Raw genomic sequence first — 10,688 nt, 5'->3', positions numbered from 1 at the left:
TCCGGCGATGAGTTCGATGACACCGATGAAGAGCTATACTATCTTCAGAAGTGCCAGGCAAGCAAAACCCCCTTGTTCATTCCAATACAATCCCATTCTCTCGCTCCTGCTCTCTTTTACCGCATTAGGACAACAACGATCCAACTGTTACATGCTGCGGTAGCTGAACCCTTTTCCTCTGCATGACCTGTCATTGCCACAGTAAATAGATGAAGCCCACTAGCATGAGTAGGAGTTGTTTGAGCCCTGATGTGCCTACTCATTCATGCTTGTTGTCATGCCTCCTACTTCTTAGAGTTGAGTCAGGTCTGATTCATCGGGGATGAATTGGAACATGGTGAACATGTCCTACCATTGAGAGCTAAGTGTGTGAACACGATTTGGTAAAGGTAGCGGTGAGAGACAATGTAGGAGTACATGGTGGGTTGTCTCATTGCAGCCATCCTCAGGAACTGAGTTCTGTGTTTGTGATCCATGAACAGTTACTACCACACATTGGGCTTCGGGCGCTCCAAGCTCTCTCGACTTATTAATCAACCTGATCTCTGTCCAGGAGATGCAACTAGTTTCTGTTGTTTGTAGGTAGTGTTAGTAGTCTACTAGGTGGCACCTAGTACAGGAGGGCTTGGGACAAACTAGGCACAGTGGCCCGGTGTACCAAGTGGCACCTGGATGGTGGGCTTGGGAACCCTGTACACATCGTTTGGGGCTGTGAACGACACCCCGGTCGGATCTCCCTGCGGATGGAACCCGAATAGGCGATAAACCTAGACTGGAGACTTGTGTGGTTAGTCAGGTCGTGGCCGACTCCCTCACCAGGCTTCCGCTTGAAGGTTGCCGAGATACACGACATGTACATGGTGGTAAGTGGCGAGAGCGTGTGTGAAGAAGTACACCCCTGTAGGGTTATCATTATCTATTCGAATAGCCAGATTCCTTGGATATGGAAACTTGGACCCCTTGCATAGTTCATAGACAAGTGAAAGTGGATACTCTAAAATGTGCAAGATAAGCGTGAGTGCTATGGATGGCGTTCTCGTAGGGAGACGGGAGCGGATCCATAGTGGTGTATTGGTATGGTGAATATGTGGACTCATGTGCGCCACCTCAAAAGAGTTACTTGCAGTCGTAGTTCAGGATAGCCACCAAGTCAAAGTTGGCTTGCTGCAGTTTAACTCCACCACCCCTTTTTTGATACCGATGCATATGTAGATAGTTCTGATGTATGTCTTGTTGGGTACATTTGTACTCACGTTTGCTTATTTTATGTTTTGCAGAGAGACTTCAGTCTCGCTAGTAGTTCCGCGTGGACTTCGACGTTTAGCTTGCTACCTCAGCTACGATCTTGTACCCTTGGGAGGGTCTTGTAGATAGTCAGGCTGCTCAGCCTTCTTCATTTGTAGTTGTCTGTACTTAGACAAGTTAAGCTTCCGCATGTGCTTGTTGCTTGTATGCTCTGCATGTTGGGGTCATGAGACCCATGTTTGTAATACTTGGCTCCTCGAAGCCTAATGAATAAATACTTGAGTCGTAGAGTTATGTTGTGATGCCATGTTGTATTTACACATATCGAGCATATTGTGTGTATGATTGAAATGCTTGGTATGTGTGGGATCCGACAACCTAGTTGTTTATCCTAGGTAGCCTCTCTTATGGGGAAATGTAGTCTTGTGCTTCCATGAGCCATAGTAGTCCACTACAACCCGGTTCACTAAAGTCATGCTAGCCCAGCACTACTGCTCTGGAACACTTGACTGGCCGGCATGTGATTCACTTCGTTCCTGTGTCTGTCCCTTCCAGGAAATGTCACGCGGTGACATCCAGAGTCCTGCCTAGCCTGCTACAGCCCGGTTCACCGAAGTCCCATTAGCCTAATGCTACAGCCCGAATTTGCACGCTGCTGACCGACATGCTCGATGTTGATTCATGTATGCCTATCCCCGTCAGTTAGTGCCACTTTGGGTTCATGACTAGTCATGTCAGCCTGGGTTCTATGTCATATGGATGCCAGCGACACTATCATATACGTGAGCCAAAAGGCGCAAACGGTCCCGGTCCAGGTAAGGTGGCACCCGTGGGAATACCGTGCGTGAGGCCACAAAGTGATATGATGTGTTACATGCTAGATCGGTGTGACTTAGAATCGGGGTCCTGACAGTTTTGGTATCATAGCCTGACTGCCTATAGGATTACCAAGCCAAACTGGTCGAAGTTGAGTCTAGAAATTCTTTAGTTATATAAGGCAATTGATTGTGGAAGGGAACATAAGGCTCTTTTTACTCCTTTACCTTATGCCCTTCTGATCTGAGTCATCCTCTTCCTTCCTACGGGGTTTAAGAACTAGGCCTTCTCATCTATCTATTAGGATGACGAGTTACTATGATAGAGACTTATAGGATTGATGGATTTAAGCCCCAGTTCAGTTTCTACTACTTCCGTGTGTTCTGAGTGGTTATGCCACTATTTTGCAGGATGTCTCAAATGTTTTTGAGCATTTACAGCCGTTATGCTGTTCGAGTCATCCTAGGTTTCTAAATATTCTGATGCACTTGCAAATACCTTCTTCTCGTTCCCGATGGTCCTTTTGGGTCGGATTAATCACGTCGACATATATGTTGTAGTTATTATTATGACCCTAGGTGTCTTAAGGGATCACCTAGTAATCTAGCCATGTTTTGTGTTCCCAGCGTGATGATTCTGGCCACCATTCTTGAAAGCATCCCGTGATGCCATTTAGTAGTAGGTATTCTATTCCTGGGTTCTTGAACCCGAGATTCACCCTACTTACCTCATGTTGATAGTGTTGCTAGTTCCTTTAGGATATTAGTAACCTTTGCGATAGTCCTCGAGGTCCATGGTATTTCCTTCTTCCAAATACCATGAACCATTAAGGCAGAAGTTCTTTGAACCAAAAGATCACCATTAGAGTACTCCTGAGGAGTTCTCCATTCATAATCGTGATTCTGCCAGTTCTACCTTTCTGCATGGGTTAACCGGAAGAAATATGTTGAACTCGCTCGACATGTTAATCTATGCATCCACAACTCAGAAAGATATATGTTCCTTTGAGTTGTCCCCCTTCCGTTATATTCCGACCTTCATCTATAAATTGATAGTCAAGAGTATGTGAGCATTCGTTCATCGGTGCCTATTATTCTTGTTGTCCGTCGAGCCGTTCTATTCCAGAATGACTAGGAGAAACAAACTCCAGTAGCTCATCAATATCAAGGATTGGGTCAAAGCAATTGTATTCCGCAGATCAAATTGCCAATTCAGCCTTTAATCTGTTCTACCCTCGAGTATCACCGTATTTTGTCAAGAATATCATAGGAATTACACCATCTCTAATGAATTCTTGATGCAGTGATACTTCTCACCATCATCATTCCTTCCTCGGTCCTCGTGTTGTTGTAACCGGAATGCCAACAAGTGAATTGTGATGTGTGAAATCAATATTCCGAGCAACTCGTTGCTTGGTAGTAGATGGACAAACTCTCACTCTTAGCATGCTGGTTATTGAATCATGATCCTAAGATTGGTTGTGCTACCTAGTCCTTATTTCTGGTGCACTCTTCGATCAATGAGTTAGGTTTTTGTCAAAGCCTTGCTATGTTGATCATATCATCTTGCCCTGAAAAGCAAGATTGTTCTCGAGCGTTGTTGGGGATATCACTACTGGGCGTAAATCGGCCTATCTGGGCCGGGTTAACTTCATCAGTAGTTAACTATGTTAAAGCCCAAGAAGGCAGATGAGGGATCAAGGCCCATAGTCGGTTCAAGGTCTGTAGCCGAAAACCGGCGTTGGTATGTAACTTGTATTGTAAGTTAGGAATAAGTAGAGACCAAACCGGACACATCTATGAGCCGGTGTTGGGACTCTGTGAACCGACGGGCGTCACCCGTGTATATAAGGGGATGACCAGGCGGCGGTTCAAGGACGACAGACAACAACTCGAGACTTAGGCGAAGCTTGTTTGCTCCCTAGTCCTCGAAACCCCATCAATTCCATCACAACTAGACGTAGGATTTTACCTTCATTGAAGGGGCCGAACTAGTATAAACTCTCTTGCGTCCCTGTGTCCGCTTTAACCCCTTCAAGCCAACCCGTTGCGATGGCTCCACGACTAAGTCCTTTCACGAGGACATCTGCCGTGACAAAACCACGACAGTTGGCGCCCACCGTGGGGCTATCGCACGATGGTTTCAAGTTCTTGGAGGGCCGCTTTGAAGGACTCGAGGGCTATGCTGTGGGCTGGATGACTAAGAGTCGTTGCGGCAAGCTCTACATCGATGATGCAGGCTGGGGCCCCGAGGCCGACTCAGTTGAGTATGGGTACTGGGTCCCCTTTGGTGGCATACACGTTTTCATCGGCAAGATCGGTGAACTGGGCCCTGAGCTGGACATCTGCACCGACTCCGTCGAAACGGCTCAGCGTGCGCGATCCGCCCGGGTTAAACTGGTCGTGAAGCGTGCCTTCGTAGGAGTCGTCCATGGAGGAAGTTATGAGGATGGATCGGAATCTCGCGGCGAGACCGTCATCTATTCCGGCGATGAGTCATCAACTAGAGAAACCGAATCTCTATATCAACTACAAGATGGTCGGATTGGGGGCTATTCCGATGGCGATAGTATTCCGGACCCCTCTGATCTACCCAACTGATTTGGAATATTCATGGCCGGCACACAAGCAGCGCTTCATTCTTCGACCACTGCGCCAATAACCTCCGGTTCAGTAGCGGCGACAGCTGCCGGGGCAGGAAGCTCTGTACGCCCGTCGGTTCAAGTTCTATCAGATCTATTTGACGCATTGGCTGTGCTTATGGCAGAAGCTAACCCGACGGATCAGGACGTCCAAATGCGGAGATTGCAAAGGTGAAGGAACAGATCACCCAAGCCAAGGCAGACCTGGCAGCTGAGAATGCCAGGATGACCGCAGAGCGGGCCGCTTTAGACGCACAAGCCTATAGGCTCATGTTGGACCAGAACGCGTCGCATGAAGTCATGAAGAGGAAGTACCGATCCCGTTTGCCTTCGGTTTTCGAGGCCAGAGACCTTTTCAACACCCCAGGAGCAGGAACCAGTAACCCACTGGAGGGAAACCGGGCGGAAGCTCCTGGGACCGGCGCGCTGGTTCAGCCCCGTCTGATGGATCTGCCTCGTCAAAACACTGTTATACCTCAGGCTGTTTCAACACCTCCGGGTCACTACTCCAACCCGATGGACAATCTCGTTGCCGCTGCTGCACGGCTGGAGGCCATTCCAATTGAAGGTGACTCGCCGCAGGCGGTAGAGACGCGACGGGTCAAGGAGCTTCTTAGGAAAGCTTTGGTCCAACAGGAAGCATACTCATAGAGCCGCGACCGGATCCACTCGACCCCTCGTCCAAGCCGGAGCTATAGCCGGCGTATGGATGAACCGGCAGTGTCAAGTAATGAACGACGTGGAGCACCCGGCGGCAACAACCCGGCGGGTGGTGCTGATAATGCTCAGGAAGTGGTGGACCGGGCCCGAGCGCGCAGGGAGGCCGAGTTAGCTGCACAGTATCAGGCTCGGCAGCTTACGCCGGTTCGTCCAACTATCTCGGTCGAACCTGGTGTTACTTCTAGTTCTTTGGGGGTACCTTGCCTTGTCCCCTGCTTTACGCAATGTGCGCCTGCCCAAGGATTTCAAAGGCCCGCGCAAGGTACCAAATTACACGGCGGATCAACCTCCAGAAACATGGGTGGAGAGCTATGAGATGGCCATGGAAATTCTTGATGTGGATGATGCGGCATGTGCGAAGTACTTCACCATGATGCTCGAAGGAACGGCCCGTACTTGGTTAAAAAGCTTACCGGCCAATTCTATCAGTTCATGGGACCAATTACGAGCCCGGTTTATCAGTAATTTCAAGGATACATGTAAGCAGCCTATGTCAATAGTGGACTTAGCTACCTGTGTCCAGGAGGAAGGAGAATTGACAACTCATTGGGTGCGCCGGGTCTCACAGGTTCTGCATTCATCAGACCGCATCAACGATGACACCGCGGTTATAACCCTAGAAGGCAATTGCCGGTTTGGGCCCCTAAAGCTGAAATTAGGACGGATGAAGCGCCATTCCACTGACATGGGGACCCTCATGGCTGCCTTGGTAAAGTATGTTGATTCTGATAGTACCAAGGATCCCGAGTCTGATGATGACAAGATAGGGAAGGGAAAGAAGAATAGCAACTCCAAAGGTCAACAACACCACTCTTCAGGTAACGGTAACGGAGGCAAGCGTAAAGCGGATGGCAACATGGACTTCGTGGCTAATACCAACGCGTAGGACAAGGGTCAGCGACGCAAGGGTAAACCACCGAATCACGGTGGAGCGCCTAACCCTAACCCGGACCGCTTAAATTATCTATTGAACTAGCCCTGTCCAAATCATGGGACGAAGGAAGTGCCAGCAAACCACCTTTGGAAGGATTGCTTCATTATGCAGGAGTTCAAGAATTCTAATGCTTTCCGGTATGATCACGGCTCCGGCAGTGGCTCAAGATACGGGTCGGGTTACGGTGGAGGAAATTCCGGTTCAGGATTTAATGGTAATCTGGGCGGACATAACAATCAAAATAATCAGAACAACCAGGGTGGTTACAACCAGCAGCTGCAACAGTCGGGTTACCAGAGCAACCCAAAGCAGTTGAATAGTGGGCAGTACCATGTCTTCACCACTAGATTGGACAAGCGAGACCGGAATGTTCAGAGACGGGCAGTCAACTCTGTTGAACCGGCCGTGCCCCGTTATCTACGCTGGTCTGAACAGCCAATCATATGGAGCAGAGAGGATCACCCTCCCCAGGTTGATAATCCAGGTCAGTTGGCTCTGGTGGTGGCGCCTTAGGTGGGAGGTTACAAGTTCACCAAGGTGCTCATGGATGGAGGGAGCAGCATTAATATCTTGTACTATGAGACCTTCTGTCGTATGGGACTAACAGATAAAAATCTCAAACCGTCCAATACGGTGTTCCACGGTGTGGTACCTGGCAAGTCAGCATATCCTGTTGGTAAGATAGCTCTGGAAGTGGCCTTTGGAGATGATCATGATTCCAGGTTGGAAACATTGACGTTTGAAGTGGTGAAAATCCAAAGTCCGTATCACGCCCTCTTTGGGCGACCGGCCTACGCCAAGTTTATGGCACGGCCCTGTTATGTGTATTTACAGCTCAAGATGCCGGGTCACAAGGGGACAATAACGGTTCACGGAATCCGTAAAATCGCTTTGGAGTGGGAGGAAGGAGATGCGGCCTACGCAGAGTCAGTTTGTGCCACCGAGGAGCTGAAGTATTATAAGGAGAATGTTGATCCGGCGGACATAACTCCATTAAAGAAGCCAACTACGGAGCATGATCCGGCCCTGAAGTTCAAATCGACAGCTGAAACTAAGCTTGTTGACTTCGTGCCTGGCGATTCATCCAAGCACTTCAGCATCAGTGTCAACTTGGATCCGAAATAGGAAAGCGCGCTCATCGAGTTCATCTATGAGAATCGGGACATTTTTGCATGGAAGCCCTCTGACATGCCAGGTGTACCGAGGCAACTCGCTAAGCACACCCTTAATGTGGATCCTAAATACAAACCGGTGAAATAGTTCCTCCGCCGGTTTAACAAAGAAAGACGCAAGGCGATTGGAGAAGAGGTGGCCAGGCTCTTAGCAGCTGGCTTTATTATTGAAGTTTTCCACCCTGAGTGGCTTGCCAATCCGGTGCTGGTCCTTAAGAAAAACGACACCTGGCGCATGTGTGTGGATTACACAGATCTTAATAAGGCTTGTCCAGCAGATCCTTTTGCCCTCCCCCGTATTGATCAAATTATTGATGCTACGGCGGGGTGTGAGCGTTTGATTTTTTTGGATGCATATTATGGCTATCATCAGATCCAAATGGCAGTTAAGGACCAGGAGAAGACGACATTCATAACTCCCTTTGGAGCCTTCTGCTATGTGTCTATGCCCTTTGGGCTCAAGAGTGCCCAGGCAACTTATCAACGGCGTGTACAAAATTGTCTTCACAAGCAGATTGGTCGTAATGTACATGCTTACATGGATGATATCGTGGTTAAGTCAAGGGAGAAGGAGACTCTGGTTGACGACTTGAAGGAAACCTTTGATAACCTGAGGACATACAAGATGATGCTTAATCCGGCCAAGTGTGTCTTTGGTGTACCGGCAGGCAAGTTATTGGGTTTTCTGGTGTCCAACATGGGAATTGAGGCTAATCCGGAGAAGATCACAGCCATCACCTCCATGGCTAAACCGAACTGTATCAACAATGTTCAATGCCTGGCAGGCCGTATTGCTGCGTTAAGCCAGTTTATCAATCGCCTTGGTGAGAAGGCAATTCCTTTGTATCAGATGTTGAAGAAGACGGATCAATTCGTCTGGAGTTCCGCTGCTGATAAAGCATTTGAGGACTTAAAGCGGCAATTGGCCAATCCGCCCGTGCTCGCCGCTCCCATTGACAAGGAGCCATTGCTGCTATATGTTGCTGCTAATGCTCATGCGGTCAGTGTGGCTATTGTGGTGGAGCGAAAAGAGGCAGGTAAGGAGTATCTGGTTCAACGTCCGGTCTATTATATCAGCGAGGTACTCATTGAGTCCAAGCAAAGGTATCCGCATTGGCAGAAGCTAGTGTACGGAGTTTTATGGCAAGCCGGAAGCTTAAGCAATACTTCCAAGGGCACCCCATTACGGTGGTTAGTTATGCTCCCTTGGGGGATATCATCCAGAACCGGGAAGCGACTGGCTGGATTGCCAAGTGGGCTATAGAGCTTGGGCCGCACGGGTTGAAGTATGTACCGCGGACGGCGGTTAAGTCTCAAGCACTTGTTGATTTCATCAATGATTGGACGGAACTGCAAGCACCTGAAGAAAAGCCGGATCACACATATTGGACCATCCATTTTGACGGATCCAAGCAACTGGAAGGCTCGGGGGCTGGAGTCGTATTAACTTCCCCATGAGGTGATAACTTTTGTTACGTTCTCCGCTTAATGTTCCCTTGTACTAACAATGCAGCTGAGTATGAAGCCTTGCTCCATGGTCTCCGGATGGCTAAGGAGATGAATCTAAGTCGAGTTAAGTGCTTTGGTGACTCGGACCTCGTGGCTCAACAGGTATCTGGCACTTGGGATTCCAAGGACCCACTCATGGCAGCATATCGTCGTGAGGTGGATATCGTTGTAGGTCACTTTAAAGGCTGACAGGTGGACCACGTGGACCGACGGAAGAATGAAGCGGCGAACGCTTTAAACCGGCTGAGCTCTCAGCGCAAACCAGTCCCGTCCAATGTTTTTCTGGATGTGCTGCACAACCCGTCGGTGAAGCTCCCTGGTGAAGTGGATTTGGCTATTCCTGATCCGGAGGCTCAATTGGTAGTAGCTCTTCATGTCATTCTGGATTGGATGCTTCCTTACCTGGCGTACATGAACCGGGGTGAGTTACCAGGAGATGAGACTCTGGCCCGACCGATAATCCGACGGTCCAAGTCCATGACTATTGTCAATGGCGAGTTGCATCATTGAAGTGTATTGGGGGCGTTTTCAATGCTGTGTGTCTCCTGAAGAAGGCTGTGAAATTTTGCGTGAGATCCACGAAGGAGATTGTGGTCACCACGCCGGGTCAAAATCTTTTGTGGCTAAAGCGTTCCGCCATGGTTTCTATTGGTTAACTGCTTATGCTGATGCGGAGGATCTGGTCAGACGATGTGATGGTTGCCAAAAGTTTTCAAGACGTTCTCATGTGCCGACTCAAGAATTGAGAATGATTCCAATTACTTGGTCGTTTGCGACTTGGGGGCTGGATATGGTTGGGCCTTTCAAAAGGTCCAAAGATAAGAAGACCCACCTCTTGGTGGCGGTTGACAAGTTTACAAAGTGGGTGGAGGCAGAACCTATTAGCAAGTGTGATGCGGCCACGGCGGTTCAGTTCATCAAAAAAGTGATTTTCCGGTTTGGCTTTCCACACAGTATCATCACAGATAATGGTACCAATTTGTCCAAGGGTGCCATGAAGGAGTTCTGCGAACGGGAGCACATCCGGCTTGACGTTTCATCAGTGGCACACCCACAGTCCAATGGTCAAGCAGAAAGGGCTAATCAAGAGATCTTGAGAGGCATCAAGCCCCGGCTTATGGTTCCTTTGCAGAGAACACCGGGTTGTTGGGTAGAAGAGTTACCATCTGTGTTATGGAGCATCAATACTACACCCAACAGATCAACAGGATACACACCGTTCTTCATGGTCTACGGAGCGGACGCGATTCTCCCCAGTGATATTCGTCATGACTCACCTCGTGTGGCGGCTTATGTTGAAGCGGAAAACGAGACAGCACGGCAAGATGCTTTGGACCTGTTGGATGAAGAACGTGACATAGCAGCCGCCCACTCGGCGATTTACCAACAGGATCTTCATCGTTATCACAGTCGCCGAGTCAGAACCAGAACCTTTCAGGAAGGAGATTTGGTGCTTCGGCTCATCCAAGATCAGACTGATATGCATAAGCTATCCCCACCTTGGGAGGGACCTTTCGTGGTCAGCAAGAATCTGCACAACGGGTCATACTATCTGATCGATATTCGAGAGCATAAAGACTCACGTACATCCGAAGAGGAGACCAACAGGCCATGGAACATAGGTCATCTTTGGCCTTACTATACCTGAGCC

Source organism: Triticum dicoccoides, chromosome 7A, assembly GCF_002162155.2.
Source record: "Triticum dicoccoides isolate Atlit2015 ecotype Zavitan chromosome 7A, WEW_v2.0, whole genome shotgun sequence".
NCBI lineage: Eukaryota > Viridiplantae > Streptophyta > Magnoliopsida > Poales > Poaceae > Triticum > Triticum dicoccoides.
Note: the sequence above shows the minus strand (reverse complement) of the source record.